Source organism: Canis lupus, chromosome X, assembly GCF_011100685.1.
Source record: "Canis lupus familiaris isolate Mischka breed German Shepherd chromosome X, alternate assembly UU_Cfam_GSD_1.0, whole genome shotgun sequence".
In the NCBI taxonomy this organism is placed as follows: Eukaryota; Metazoa; Chordata; class Mammalia; order Carnivora; family Canidae; genus Canis; species Canis lupus.
The window spans coordinates 5,803,569-5,820,243 of NC_049260.1; the positions used below are offsets into that span (position 1 = coordinate 5,803,569).

General features: G+C 37.9%; 1 pseudogene; it reads right to left on the reverse strand.

Moving 5' to 3' along the window:
• Nucleotides 1-1,708: 1,708 nt before the first annotated feature.
• Nucleotides 1,709-2,282, reverse strand: LOC100686005 (annotated as a pseudogene).
• Between the last annotated feature and the right edge of the window lie 14,393 nt (nt 2,283-16,675).

Genomic DNA, 16,675 nt, shown 5'->3' on the forward strand with positions numbered 1-16,675 from the left:
ATGTCAGGATCTCAGGGTCCGGGGATTGAGCCCCACATGAGGCTCCCTGCTCAGTGGAGAGTCTGCTTCTCCCTCTCCTTCTACCTGCTGCTCCCCCTGCTTGTGCACGCGCGCTCTCTCTCTCTCTCTCTCTCTCTGTCAAATAAATAAATAAAATCTGGAAAAAACAATAGAACAGATAAATAAAACAAGGAACTAGTTCTATGAAAAAATTGATAAAACTGAGAAAGCTCTAACTCTCAGCAAACAAAAGTCCAAGACCAGATGGTGTCACAGGCAAACTGTATCAAACATTTAAAGGAGAGTTAATACCTATTCTCAATTTATTCCAAAAAATACAAAAGGAGGAAAATGTCCAAATTCATCCTATGATGACAACATGACCTGATACTAAAACCAGACAAAAAATCCATTACAAACAAAAGAGAACTGCAGGCTAATATCCCTGATGAACACAGATGCAAAAATCCTCAACAAAATAGCAAATTGACTTCAACGATACATTAAAAAAAATCATTCACCACCATCAAGTGGGATTTATTCTAGGGTTGCATAGGTGGTTCAATATTTGCAAGTCAATCAATGAGACATATCACATCAATAAGAGGATAAGAACCATATGATCATTTCAAAAGACACAGAAAAAGCACTTGACAAAGTACAATATTCATTCATGATAAAAACTATCAACAAAGTAGGTTTAGAGGGAACATATCTCAACATAATAAAGGCCAATTATGAAAAATCCACAGCTAACATCATACTCTAAGGTGAAAAACAGAGCGCTTTCCCCTAAGATCAGGAACAAGACAAGGATGTCTATTCTCACCACTTGTATTCAACATAGTACCAGAAGTCTTAGCTACAGCAACGAGAAAACAAAAAGAAATAGAAGGCATCCAAATCAATTAAGAAGAAGTAAAACTTTCACTATTTGCAGATGACATAACACTATATATAGAAAACCCTAAAGACTCCACACACAAAGAAAAAATTGCTAGAATTGATAAAGAAATTCAGTTGTGGGATACAAAATTAGCATACAGAAAGAAATCTGTTGTATTTCTACACATCAATAATGAAGCAGAAGAAAGAAAACTTTAGAAAACAATCTCATTTACAATTTTACCAAAAAGAATAAAATACCTAGGAATAAACTAACCAAAGAGGTGAAAGACCTGTACTCTGAAACTTTTATAAGACACTGATGAAAGACACGGAAAGACATTTCATGTTAATGGACTGGAAGAACAAGTATTGTTTTTTTTTAATTCAGAATTTTTAAAAAAAATTTTTAAAATTTATTTATGATAGTCACACAGAGAGAGAGAGAGAGAGGGGCAGAGACACAGGCAGAGAGAGAAGCAGGCTCCATGCACCGGGAGCCCGACGTGGGATTCGATCCCGGGTCTCCAGGATCGCGCCCTGGGCCAAAGGCAGGCGCTAAACCACTGCGCCACCCAGGGATCCCTTAATCCAGAATTTTAATTATGTACATAAATAGCAACACGAGAACCAGGAGTTCTAATGCTGGACATTATCTCTAGGTGAAAGGATTTCCGATTAGTCCACTGGTAGTATGGTATCACCCAAGATAACAAAGAAGCCTGGTATAGTTTTTCCTGAAGAAGAAAGCCAATTTACTACATTCAGTACTGACTTCTCTGCCATTTTTCTATAGAAAATGCATGGAGTTTCCAATGTTTACCTATAACTTTTGAAAGTTCTCCTTCCACAAATCTTCTACGACTATGTATCCTCGTAAACCCCAGTCATATAATTTCTCCCCACTGGACAAATACGATGGCTTTTTGTGGATAATAAAGAGAGGCAGCTAGTCCCATGAACCCAGGTGGATACACCAGCTTCTTTATTTTTGACCCTCTAGCCAAAAGAAGTCCAACAATGCCAGCAAAACCAATAACACCAAGTCTTGGAAAAAATCCAGGAGGTGCATTTTGTAGATATTCATAGCTGTCTAACCCCCATTGAACCAAGCTCTGCATCTTGGGCTTTATTTGTGAGTACATTTCCTGACACCAACTCGTATATGGCTCGCAATAATGTCGGAGATGTGAAATGCTTTCTTCAAGCTGGGTCCTTGGCTCCTCCACATATTTAGATTGACCCTCAGGAACCGAGTAGAGTGAAAGCTCATTAACCTTCACAGAAGTTTTGTGAGGTGAGTCCCTTTTAGGTGACGCGTAGACTTTAAAGGTGAGCAGACTCAGGCTGGCTGGCCCCACAGACCTCCGAATTACCTTGAACATGTTGCTGGCAGAGGTGGCTCCAGCCAAGAACAAGTATTATTAAAATGTCTATACTACCAAAGCAATCTACACATTTACTGCAATCCCTATCAAAATACCAACATCATTTTTCATAGAACTAGAACAAGTAATTCTAAAATTTATATAGAACCACAAAAAGACCCCCAAATAACCAAAGCAATCTTAAAAAAGAGAAGCAAAGCTGGAGACATCACAATTCCAGACTTCAAGTCATATTACAAAACTGTAATGATTAAGACAGTATGGTACTAGCACAAAAACAGACACACAAACCTATAGAACAGAATAGAGAACCCAGAAATGAACCCACATTCATATGGTAAAATACTCTTTGACAAAATAGGAATAGGAAAAAGACAAGCTCTTCAACAAACGGTGTTGGGAAAACTGGGCAGTAACATACAAAAGAATGAAACTGGACCACTTTGTTACACCATAGACACAAATTCAAATGGGAAGACCTAAAAGTGAAATCTTAAACCATAAAAATCCTAGAAGAGAACATAGTAACTTCTTTGACATTGGCCATAGCAATTTTTTCTACACATGTTTCCTGAGGCAAAAATAAATTATTGGGACCTCATCAAAATAAAAAGTTTATCTGATAAAGGGTTAGTATCCAAAATATATAAAAAACTTATTTGGGACGCCTGAGTGGCTCAGTGGTGGAGGTCTGCCTTTGGCTTGGGGCATGGTCCTAGAGACCTGGGATCAAGTACTGCATTGGGCTCCCCATGGGAAACCTGCTTCTCCCTCTGCCTGTGTCTCTGCCTGGGTCTCTCATGAATAAATAGATAAAATCTTAAAAAAAAAAAAAAAGTTATTCAACTCAACACCCAAAAAACCCAAAAAATCCAATTTAAAAATGGGCATAAGACATGAACAGACATTTCTCCAAAGAAGATATCCAGATGGTCAACAGACAAATGAAAAGATGTGTAACATCACTCATCATCAAGGAAATGCAAACCAAAACCACAATGAGAAATCCCTTCATACCCATTAGAATGGCTAAAATCAACAACACAAGAAACAAGTGTAGGTGAGGATGTGGAGAAAAAGTAACCCTTTTGGACTGTTGGTAGGAATGCTAACTGTGGAAAACAGTGGGAAGGCTCCTCAAAAAGTTAAAAATAGGTCTATCCTATGCTCCAGCAATCACTCTATGCAAGAATACAAAAACACGAATTCAAAGAGATAAGTGCACCACAATGTTTATAGCAGCATTATTAACAATGGCCAAATTATGAAAAGAGCCCAAAGATCCATCAACTATTGAATGGATAGAGGAAGTGATACATACATACATACACACACACACACACACACACACACACACACACACTGGAATATTATTCAGCCATAAAGAAGAATGAAATCTTGCCATTTGCAATGACATGGATGGAGCCAGAGAGTATAATGCTAAGGGAGATGAGTCAGAAAAGACAAATACCAAATTACTTCACTCATATGTGGATTTTAAGAAACAAAACAAATCAGCAAAGTGACAAAAACAGAGAAATTAAGAAACAGACTGTTAATTACAGAGAACAAACTGGTGGCTACCAGACAGGAGGTGGGCAGGGAATGAGTGACATACGTGATGGAGATTAAGGAGGGCACGTATGATGAGCACCAGGTGATGTATGGAAGTGCTGAATCATTGTATTGTATACCCGAAACTAATATTACCTTGTACGTTAATGGACTAGAATTAATATAAAAACTTAAAATTAAAAAAAAAAAATCAGTGCAGGGCAAGCACCCAGATATCCCAGCATAGTGAGTGCCTTTTTCCACCAGCATAGGACTTAAGAGATGTTTTTGAGGCTCTCTTCTTCACCAACTATCTCCCCACTGCCACTCATTTCCTATCAAGTGGTTGAAATTTGGAGTGCAGTGAGGGTTAAGATATAGTCTTAAGAAAATGCCTGTTAAGGGGATGCCTGGGTGACTCAGTTGGTTTGGCATCAGACCCTTGATTTCACCTCAGGTCTTGATCTCAGGGTCATGAGATCAAGCTCCACATGGGGCTCCCAGATTTAAATGTAAAGACTTTAAAGAGATGATTGTAAAGGTGTCCTCCAGGCTAAAGAAAAGAGTGGAAAAACTGAGTAAGATCTTTACAAAAAAGAGACAGAAAGTACCGAAACAAACCAACCAGAGCTGAGGAATACAATAACTGAAATAAAGAACATGCTAGGGGGAAATAACAGTAGATCAGAGGATGCAGAAGAACATACCAGAAATACACTACACCCAGCAAGGTTATCATTCAGATTTGAAGGAAAGATAAAGAGATTCCAGACATATGAAAGTTAAACGAGTTTATCTCCACTAAACTAGCCTTCCAAGAAATATTAAAAAGACTTCTTAAGTGGAAAAGAATTGGCCATAATTAGACATAAGAAAATATGAATAAAATATGTAAAATATGACAATATATATGTAAAATGTGAAGAAGGGAATAAAAAGGGAAGAGAGGGCGAAAAAGAAAAGTTTTTCACAAAACTAGAATAATACTAAAATTTGTATGAAATCCAAGAAGACCCCAAATAATCAAAGTAATCCTAAGAAAGATGAACAAAGCTGGAGGTATCACAATTCTAGATTTCAAGATCTACTACAAAGCTGCTGTAATCAAAACAGTATGGTACTGGCACAAAAAAAGGCATATAGATCAATGGAGCAGAATACAGAGCCCAAAAATTAATGAACAATTATATGGTCAATTAATCTTTGTCAAAGAAGGCAAGAATATACAAAGAGTAAATAAAACACAATCTTTTCAATAAATGGTTCTGGAAAAACTGGACAGCTACATCTAAATAATGAAATGTACTATTTTTTTAACACCATACACAAAAATACACTTAAAATGAATTAAAGACCTAAACACGAGATCCAAAACCACAAAAATGCTAGAGGAGAACATAAGCAGTAATTTCTTTGACACCAACAGAAGCAATGTTTTCCTACATATGTCTCTTAGGACACATGATACATGAACAGACACATGAAAAGATACTCAATGACATTCATGTTCAGGGAAATGCAAATCAAAACCACAATGAGATAACACCTCGTATCTGTTAGAATGGCTAAAATCCAGAAGACAGGATACAAGTGTTGGTGAGGATATGGAGAAAAAAGAATCCTTGTGCACTGTTATTGGGAATGTAAATTGGTGTAGCCACTGTGGAAAACAGTATGGAGTTTTTCCTCAAAAAATGAAAAATAGAAACTCCATATGATCCAATAATTCCACTACTGAGCATTTACCCAGGGAAAACAAAAACACATTAAAACAGCATTATTTATAATAGCCAAGACATGGAAGTAACATAAGTGCCCATCAATAGACAAATGGATAAGGAAAATGTGATACACATACACACACACACACACAATGGAATATTATACCATCATAAAATGGCATGAGATCCCGCCACTTGTGACAACATATGGATGGAACTAGAGGGTATTATGCTAAATGAATTAAGTCACACTGAGAAAGACAAATACCATATGACTCCACTCATAAATGGAATCCAAAAAAAAAAATGAGTAAACAAAAAACAGAATGAGAACTATAAATATAGAGAATCAACTGATGGTTGCCAGAGGGGAGGGCAGGTGGGGATTGAGCCAAATGGGTGAACAGGAGGAAACACAGGCCTACAGCTATGGAATGAGAAGTCAAGAGAATGAAAAGCAGAGCTTAAAGAATACAGTGACATTGTAACAGCAACATAACGGGACAGACAGTAACTAAACTTGTGAACACAGAATAATGTGTAAACTTATTAAATCACTAAGTTGTACACCTGATATTAATGTAACATTGTGTGTCAAATATACAGAAAGAAAGAAAGAAGGAGAAAGAAAGAAAGAAAGAAAGAAAGAAAGAAAGAAAGAAAGAAAGAAAGAAAGAAAGAAGAAAGAAAGAAAGAAAGAAAGAAAGAAAGAAAGAAAGAAAGAAAGAAAGAAAGAAAGAAAGAAAGAAAATCCATCAGCCCTTCTTGCAGACAACTCCTTGTTAAAATCTACCCATGCTCCTAGAGACTGCCCTTACTCTTATAAGGATCTTTCATTTATCCAACAAACATGGGATGGAAGCTTACTGATTTACCAGGCATAAGTCTAGGTGCTAAAGATTCAGCAGCAAAGAAAGCAAACTCCACTATTATGAAATTACATTCTCGACACTCCCACTTTTTTGATCCCAGGATTCCTGAAGCCCCTGGATTAAAAGGAGACAACAGAAAATTCATGTTGCTCTAGTATGCCAAGCATTTTTACTTCCCATTGTTTTAACATGCCCGTTTCAATCTAGGCAAGGAGCCTTAGTTCTTATGACCAAAAGAAAAATTACAATGTTTTCTTAAACAAAAGAGCAGCTTTCTTCTTGGTATCAATTTGCCTCCTCCATACAATGTTGAAATGGTTCTAGTCAAATTTATTTTAAAATATTTATTTATTCATTTGAGAGAGAGAAGGTAAGGTGAGAGTAGGGAGAGGGGCAGAGAGTGAATCCTCAAGCAGACTCCCCACTGAGTGCAGAGTCTCATGGGGGCGGGGGGGGGGGGGGGATCAATCTCATGACCCTGAGATCATGACCTAAGCCAAAACCAAGAGCCAGGTGTCCAACTGACTGACACCCATGCACCCCTCTAGTCAAATTTTTAAAACCATGTCTCTCCTTTTGTCCATATTTGCCATTTCAAAATTCCATTTAACTCAAATAATTTCTCAACTATAACATCATTAATATATAATGATGATAAATCAATATAAAATCTGCCTCTTTATGTTATGAAAATTAGATGTCCCATAAAATATCTTTTTTTGAAGATTTATTTATTCAAGAGAAAGTGTGTGTATGTAGGAGTAGGGAGAGGGGCAGGGAAAGAGGGTGAGAAAAAAAAATTTTAAAGATTTTATTTATTTATTAATGAGAGAGACAGAGGGAGAGACAGAGACACAGGCAGAGAGAGAGGCAGAGAGAGAGAAGCAGGCTCCATGCAGGTAGCCTGATGTGGGACTCGATCCCGGGTCTCCAGGATCACACCCTGGGCTGAAGGCAGGAGCCAAACCACTGAGCCACCCAGGCGTCCCGGGTGAGAAAATCTTAAGCAGACTCTACGCTGAGTGCAGAGCCTGTCTCAGGGCTCAAACTCATAACCCTGAGACCAGGACCTGAGCCAAACCCAAGAGTCCGATGCTCAACCGACTGAGCCATCAGGTGCCCCTTTCAATGAATCTTAATAGAAGTGCTAGTCCTAGGAAAAGCCAGCCAGATATTTGTTTGTATTTGAATCTAGGTTATATAACTTCAGAAGTCTAACTTTTTTTTTTATTAATTTATTTATTCATGAAAGAGAGACAAAGAGAGGGGCAGAGGGAGAAGCAGGCTCCATGCAGGGAGTCCAATGTAGGACTCAATTCTGGGACTCCAGGATCACCACCTGAGACAAAGGCACATGCTCAACTGCTGAGTCACCCAGGCGTCCCCAGAAGTCTAACTCAGACTTCTGAGGCAAGAATATGTTTAAATGGTGCTCTCATGCTCATTAGTCAAGAAAAAACATGGTAATAAGCCAGCAAAGGGACCAGAAATGATGTTTTACTCCAACACTCTCATGTTGAAGAGTTGCAATCCCTATGAGATTATGTTACATTTTGTACAGAAACAAGATGAAGTGCCCTTGATTCCTTTATTTACATTCGCTTCTTATCCTTCTTTAGAGGCAAACTTCCTGAAAGAGTGGTCATTGTTGGGGCAGCCCCGGTGGCTTAGTGGTTTAACGCGACCCTCAGCCCCGGGGTGTGATCCTTGAGACTTGGGATCGAGTCCCACGTTGGGCTCCCTGCGTGGAGCCTGCTTCTCCCTCTGCCTGTGTATCTGCCTCTCTCCCTCTCTCTCTCTCTCTCTCTCTCTCTCTGCCTCTCATGAATAAATAAATAAAATCTTGAAAAAAAAAAAGAAAAAAGAAAAAAAGAATGATCATTGTTAAGTTTATTTCTTCACTTTCAATTTCTCCTTGATCTATTGCTAATTAGCTTTAACTCAACCATACCGCTGAAATTGCTTTTGTCAAAACCACAACTTGCTTTTGGTCCTCCTTTTTTTACTTGACTTTTCCACAAGACTTGACACCATTGGCCATTTCCATCTTTCAGAAACTGTTTACTCTCTTGGTTGTCAAGGCAACAAGCATTTTAGTTTTAGTGTCTTTCATGGGTTCTCATGTGGCTGCTGGTCACTGAAATGTTGGTATTCCTCAGACTTCTGTCCTAGGCTCTCATGTCTCACTCTCGTTGTTTCTCAGGGACCTCATTCACATCTGTCCTTTCCTTGGAATGTCTACAATCACGTAAGACATGACTCTAGTTCATCTCTTTCCTAAGCCTACAGAATCATATTTTTAGCTGCATACCTTTTATATGTCAACCCTAACACAGTCCAAACTCAATGCATGATGCATCTTCCCTACTGTTCTCATTAACATTTAAAATGCATTTTATGCTCACAGCACTCTAACCATCCATGGCAAAAAAAAAAAAAAAAAAAAAACCTTCAGTCATCATACCATCTTCCTTCTCCATCACCTTTTGAGTCATTAGCACCTGTCAATTCTCTTATCGACACCACACATCCACCTCTTCCTTGCCATATACATGGCTACTACTTTGTGTTTAGGATCTTCAAAATTTATCATCTGGAGAGTATTTCAATTGTTTCCTAATTGGTCCCCCTAAGAAGAGACTCAGCACTCTAACCTATTTTACATTATGTTATGATATTGATCTCACTAAAACATAATCAAGTCTATTTAAAAGATAATCTCAAAAGTCCAAATTGATTAGCATTACATACAACCTCCTAGATGATCTGTTCCTATCTTTCTAATCTCATCTCTTAGCCATATTGAAAAGCTTGTAATTCCCTTAAACACATCATATCATTATTCCCTCCACACACTTACAGTTTTCCCTTGCAGATATGCCTTTATAATAATTTTGCCTATGTGGCAGCCCTATTTGTCCTTTTAGGTGTAACTCAAAGGCCTCTTCTCTTTGAAGCATTCCATGAGCCCCCAGAAAAAGTTAATCCTTGCTCCTGTAGGCTTTGAGAAATGCACTGGAAATAGACTCAGTTCAATTTTACTTAATTGATGTAAGGAGAGAAACAGCATGAGATGAGTAAAACAGTTCTATGAGGTGAGCCTGGAAGCCAAGAATGATAGTGAGGCATTATTAGAGAAAAAGCAGATTAAAGTTTTACAAGAAGGATAAAAATCTATGAGGTTACTGTTTTAAGCAAACTCTTTTTTGAAGAATAACATATAGGAAAGTATAAAAGTATGCAGCTTACACATACAGAATGGCTAAAATGCAAGAGACAGATAACACCAACTGTTGGCAAGGATGTGCAACAATACTAGCATGCTCTTGGGAGTATAAATTATTGCATCATTTTGGAAAACCATTGGGCAACCATCAAATAAACTGAACACATGTATACCCTATAATGTACCCTATCCCATTCCTAAGAATATACCCAACAGACATGCTGATCTAAGTTCAACAAAAAATTATGTACAGTATGTTCATACCAGCTTTATTTATTACAATAAAAAGTAGAAACAACCCAAATCTAAAATAAACTGTGAATGGAGAATAAATTGCATTAGATTTACACCAAGGAATACTATTGGACAATGAGAATGAACAATGTACTTAAATGCAAAAAAGACTGCCTGAATCTCAAACATAATACTCAATGTAAGAAGTTAGATACAAAAGAGAACATTACCACACGATACACAAAGTGCAAAAAGAAATACAGTCTATATTTTTTGAAGGCAGAATGGAAATTAGTGATAGCAAAGTAGTAAAAAAGGTGTTTCTTGGGTTTCTTGGGAAGGTTATGTTTTTTCATTTAGATGCTGGTTCCAAGATTGTGTTCCATTTCTGAAAATTCATCAAACTGTCACATTGGGTATGTGCAATTTCTGTATACTAAACTGCAGTGGAAAGGTGCCTTTTTTTTTTTTTTTTTTAAGTATACAACCTAATGAATTTTCACTAAGTGAATGCTCCCATGTGACAAACGTCCTGTGAAGAAGGAGAACATTGCCAACACCTCAGAAGCCCCCCTCATGGTCCCACCCTTACCAATCCCCAAAAGCAAGGTCTATTTTGAATTCTAACAGGGGGGATCACTGGGTGGCACAGCGGTTTAGCGCCTGCCTCTGGCCCAGGGCGTGATCCTGGAGACCCGGGATCGAATCCCACGTCAGGCTCCCGGTGCATGGAGCCTGCTTCTCCCTCTGCCTATGTCTCTGCCTCTCTCTCTCTCTCTCTCTCTCTGTGACTATCATAAATAAATAAATAAATAAATAAATAAATAAATAAATAATGAATGAATGAATGAATTCTAACAGGGTGGCAGACACCTCTTCTGTCCTGTTCATTGCTGTTTCCTCCATATCTAGAAAACATGTTGGCGTGCTGTAATATTTTATCAATACATGTGAACTAATTAATTACAGGCAAAGTTTGGGGAGCTAACCAAGACATGTGAAACCTTAAGTTGTCCCCAAGTCCATCAAACGATAAACTGAGAAAAAAAAAAAAAGTGAATGAAGGAAAGGCAATTCCTTAGAGAATGTTTACATTTAAGAGCTGGAAGAAGTAACACTGAAGGAGAGACCAAAAATCAATCAAACCATATTTTCATTTCATAAGCTCAATAGATTAGCTGCCTTATTGATATAGTTTGAATGACTAAATGATTATTGATCAATAAAAATTATTTTATTCATGAAATCTTTTTGATGACTTATAAGCATCATTGTATTTGCAATACAAGGCTTTGAAAAGTATGACTTAGGATCTGCATGTATCTTTTTTTTTTTTTAATCAATTTGAAGATAGGAAGAAGAATTTCATCTTCTTTGGATCCTTAGGATTTTTTTCTAAGGATCTAAAGCCATTAATAATTGTGCAAAGATCATCAAATCCATTAAAAAATTGTAACATTTGAAACACTCACCAGCCAATAAACTGATTTTTCTTTAATTTTCTGATTCATTTTATCTGATATTGAGTGTGGATATCTTTCTGGAAGCAGCACCTGGACCCACAGAGGGAGGGTGTCTCATCCATCCATTTGGACCTGCATAAATATTACCTCTTCTACCTCAACCACACGACAGGAACTGCCAAAGTCCAGGCACTAAACCATCTAGAAAGGAGTACAAAATAAAAACATACACATGGGTGTGGACTTTGCCTGTACTGTACTGTACCCTGGCTGCACACATAGGGTCCCTGAGGTGAGAGCACCATGTGTAGCTCCTTGGATAACACTTTCTTCTCTAAGTCCATTTACTTGTATTTGAGTTTCACATGTAGCATTGTCACATGGCTTCCTCCACACTTCTATAATATCTAGAGCTTCAAATAAACTAGACAATTCGACTATATATTCATTTGTGTGACTGATGCTACACTATATAATTTATATTAGTCTCTCATCCCAATTAGATCAATTTCCTTAGCTTGAGGAAAAGGCTCTGACATACTATTTGGGTCACAAACAGGTCACATGAGATCAAGAAAGTGTGTAAATACTCAAACAGCTCTTAGTTAATTGAGGTTATTTTTACACTTAGAAGTACTGCAAAATATTCCCATGTGTTGGATTTCCATAATGATAACTTAGAATAGTTTAGGAAAGGATCATAATTACTCATCCATATAGTTGGGTAATTATACACCATCCACAGGCAGTGCTGAGATGACAAAGTAAAGAAGAATGGCAGCTTCTCCTCACTAAACAACAGAGGCATCACAAGGAGGACTTTCACTTTTGGCAAAGCCCAAGTGACATCTCTATGCCAAGGAGTCCCTAATTCATTGATCCTCTCAAGACCGAAAATCCTCTCAAGACTCTCCTAACAGGCCACATGGCCAGAAATCTAAGTCTGCTCTTAAACGGGGTATTGTCAAGTATTACCCAGGTGGACATTTCTCATCATCAGCTATCTTTAAAAAAAAAAAATATTTAAGTAGCATTATTTTATGGAAATTGGAAAAATACCAAAAAGTAGAAAAATAGAGATCATAGTGTTAATGTTTGGATGTAATCTTTGCTATGTATATTTCTATGTATATGTATGAAAATTTCTAAGTATGATGATTATATGGTATATTCATAGCATAAACTTTATAAATCAACAGGTATACCTTTATAGAAGTATAGAGCTTTCTCTGAGTGTACCTACGCATGCTGTTTCTGAATTATACTCAGATTTCTTGACACTATCTCATAGTAATAAGCCCATTATTATGCAGCTGAAGGCAGAGATAATAAATCAAGCACCCATTGTTCTACCTGGGAAATCCTCCATCCTTGGTTTAAGCAACTTTAGTGTCACAGACTCATGTTATAACAAGGATGACCACCTCTAACCTTCTCAGAGGGAGCTGTGGACACAGCAGGTAATCCAAGCCTTCTTGATGTAGACAGAGAGCAGCTAGTCAACCACATCTGTGAACCAAATCAGGTTCTCTGGTTTGAATCAATGTCCATAAATTGGATGAAGACATCAAGAACTCATTCAGGATGAATTCATGGGTGTCAGATATTCTGAATCCCTATTTATCTAAGAATGTCTTTTCCCCAGAATTTACACTTGTGAAAGTCAACTTAGTCTGGTATAACATTCTATAAAATTATAACACTTTTTTTTTCCTTGAAAATCTATACGTGCTTCTCTATTATCTTCTCATAAATACTTTTTCAGAGGAAGGAATGAGATTCTACGAGTTTATTTCAGTTACAAACAACAAAAATCTGATTCACTTAATAGGATTAAAAAAGAAATATTGACTCATATACTGAAAGACCCAAGGGCAGGTGCACTCAGGGTCATACCACATTCCTGAGACTGTCACACTATCCCTCCCTTCTATCCTCTTTAGTATTACCTTTATTCCCAAGTAAGTTTTCTATGTAGAAATGAAAATGGCTGTTAACAACTCCAGACATAAATTATTGTCACACACAAATTTCTTTGTTCTGATAGACTGACAGAAGGTCCAAGTAGGAATGTCACCGGCCTGGTTAGGGTCAGGTGCTCAGCTCTAGTCAGAGGATGTGTATCATACCTGATGAGCTGGAATCTCATGGTCAATTTTGCACTGAGTGACAAAAGTTTCATTTGATTGGCAACCCCAGGTAGGAGAGCTCCCAAAATAAATGAAGGACCATGTCACCTAAAAAAGGAAAGAGGGGGGGTCACTTAGGTGGCTCAGCTGGTTAAGCATCTGACTCTTGATCTCAGCTAAGGTCTTGATCTCAGGGTCATGAGTTTAAGCACCACACTGAGCTCCATTCTGGATGTGAAGCCTACAGGGGAAAAAAAAGGAAGGAAGGATATCGGGTTGCATATACCAATGGAAATTCACTGAATTCTGTATGCTTTAAAGATAATTTTTTTTTCTTCTTAAGCACATAAATTGTCAACCCATTTTTTTTCTTTTTTCTTTTTTTATTTATTTAGGATAGTCACAGAGAGAGAGAGAGAGAGAGAGGCAGAGACACAGGCAGAGGGAGAAGCAGGCTCCATGCACCGGGAACCCGATGTGGGATTCGATCCCGGGTCTCCAGGATCGCGCCCTGGGCCAAAGGCAGGCGCCAAACCGCTGCACCACCCAGGGATCCCGTCAACCCATTTTCTTAGGAGTACTTTTTTTTAAACTACAGAAATTTCTCAATTATGTGGGTTTTTTTTTTTTAATTATGTGGTTTTTTTCTTTTTTCCCCCTCTAAGCAATCTTAACTTGCCTCTGATGCCCATTTTAAATTGCTTTTGCATTTTTAACTTCCTTGCATTCCTTTCCTATCTTACTTATCCATCTTGTTTCCTCATGTTATCTTTTGATTTTTCATCTTACCCTATCTTCCTCTTAGGGTTTCATTCTCTAGCTTGTTGCCTTGCATCATATTTTGGATTCCAAACAGTTTCCTAGGATTCCTTGCCTAATATTAGAAGTTCACTCTCCTTCTGAGTTTTCAGGATATTTCTTTTAATTCTACAACTTCTCCCCTAAGTTCTGTTTGTTTTGCTTCATTTTGTTCTTGTGTACTTATACCAAAGTGACTTAGCTGTTTGTGGTTTCAGTTCCCAAATGGATTATAATGGTCTTCACTCTACATTCATTTGGACTATTTTTCAAATTCTGTTATTTAATATATATTGAGATCAACTGACTGCTACACATAGCTCCTAGTTTGCATCTCAATGGATAGAAAACATTAATTTATTACTTGCCTGCATTCCTGAAACGAGATCTTCTGGGTTTCCACCACTGCAGAGTCCATACTCTGTACCAAAAGAACCTATGAACAACTATAAGCCTCCAGGTTCTTTTCCATTCTACTTATGGTGATTATCCATCCAGGATACTGCATGCAACCACCAGCTCCCAACCAACCCTCTTCCTACCAAACATTTCTGAGGTCCAATTTCCAAACAAAACTGTGAGAGTTTATAACAGCCATTTTTAAAATATGTATCTCAGTCTTTGCTTTGGAGGCTCTGCTTTTCTGACCTATGAGACAGGAAGCAGCAAAAGAAAGAAAGATCTTTACACCTACTTTCATGTGAATCAACAGACCTGTGGTGTTCTAGCTAATTCTATCAGGCGAAATCAGTGGAAATTGCACACAACTTACGGTAATAAGTTAGCTATTAGTTTTCAGAGGAAATAGGGTGAGGAGCAGAGAGGAGTCATTGTAGGAACTGTAGCTGGAAATCATTTCATGTGGAAGGGCTTCCCATTGGTTTAAGCTGAAATCCATTCCTACAGAATATGCCAAAATGGACATACTACCTTTAAACGGATATTCTAATTCTGGAGTTATCCTCAGAAGGCCACTCATTAAGATCTTTTGTTTTCCAAAGTTACTGCATGCAGCAGGAAGGATGACTTTTTCCCTAAGTTTGAATGTTCCAAAGACATGCAATTTTAAGAGCACTTGTAACAAAGCTCTTGCAAAGCTCATGATCCATGTCCACTAGCAAATCTCTCTTTGTATCACACCCAAAACTCTCCTCATGCTGTTTTAAACCTGTCCTTTTCTTTTGAGCTCCATTTACAGAGCAGTTTAGCCAGTACTGATGTAATATCACCTCTTAACTTGGTTTGTTATAGTGGCTCAACCAAGAGCCAAAGAATTCAATGCTAGGTGACAGCATCATTTAGAAAGAAAATTATTCTCCCTTAAGCTGTATACCATAAAGTTTCATCTTAACTGATATAAGATCAATATGACTATTTAGCATATTATGTAAAGTTAGCCTTTCCTTACATAGTGTTTTTACCATTAGTGTGAAAATAATGATCAAATTTAATGGTTACTATATGGGACTTTATTAGTTTAGTTTGCTGAGGAGATGTACCCTGAGATGCCAATTTGCATGCAAGAAGTCGAGTCAGGAGTAATCTCAGAATCGACCTATGAGAGGACCAAAAGCTGAGCAGTGATGCATCTGCCAACATTCCCAAGGGGTGGGAAAATGAGTGCCCTGGTCCTGAAGGGGATCTGAGAGGCACATTACAGCATCCTCCATAGGACAGAGTTGCCACAGAATGATATATTAGTCAGGCTAGCTAAATTATGCTGATTAACATGTAATCCTAATATTCTAGTGAGTACATAAAAGAATGTGTTATTTTACTAATATTCTCTGACTGACACAGAGGGCTCTACTCATTAAGGTTACCTGAAGACTAAGATTGATGGAAATTCCAAAATACCAGGCATCTTTATGATCACTTACATAGAAAGAAAGAAACATTATGAATCATGTACTGGTTTGAAGTACCTGGAAGTGAGTCATGTTTTTTCCAATCAATTTCACTGGCCAAATTGCGTCACATGGCCATGCCCAAAATCCTACATAGTGCCCAGAAATGGGGGAAAAACAGAATATCTATGGCCTAATGACCACCATAAAGGAATGGCCTAGCCTGGGGTCCAGAGATATAAATTGCCCATTTGAAATACTATGATACTTTTTGTTCATCAGTGTACATTTATTCTTTAATTACAACTAAAGAAGAGCCAGAAGGAAAAGTACATTTGAAGAACTGTAACCTCTCAGTAATAAAATTGCGAAGCTAAATATTTCCATAAAGCATTCCAACAAAGGAATCATAAGAAACCCCAAAGAAAGCAAGAATTGATGGCATTTAAAAAGAGACTGGGGATCCCTGGGTGGCGCAGCGGTTTGGCGCCTGCCTTTGGCCCAGGGCGTGATCCTGGAGACCCGGGATCGAATCCCACGTTGGGCTCCCAGTGCATG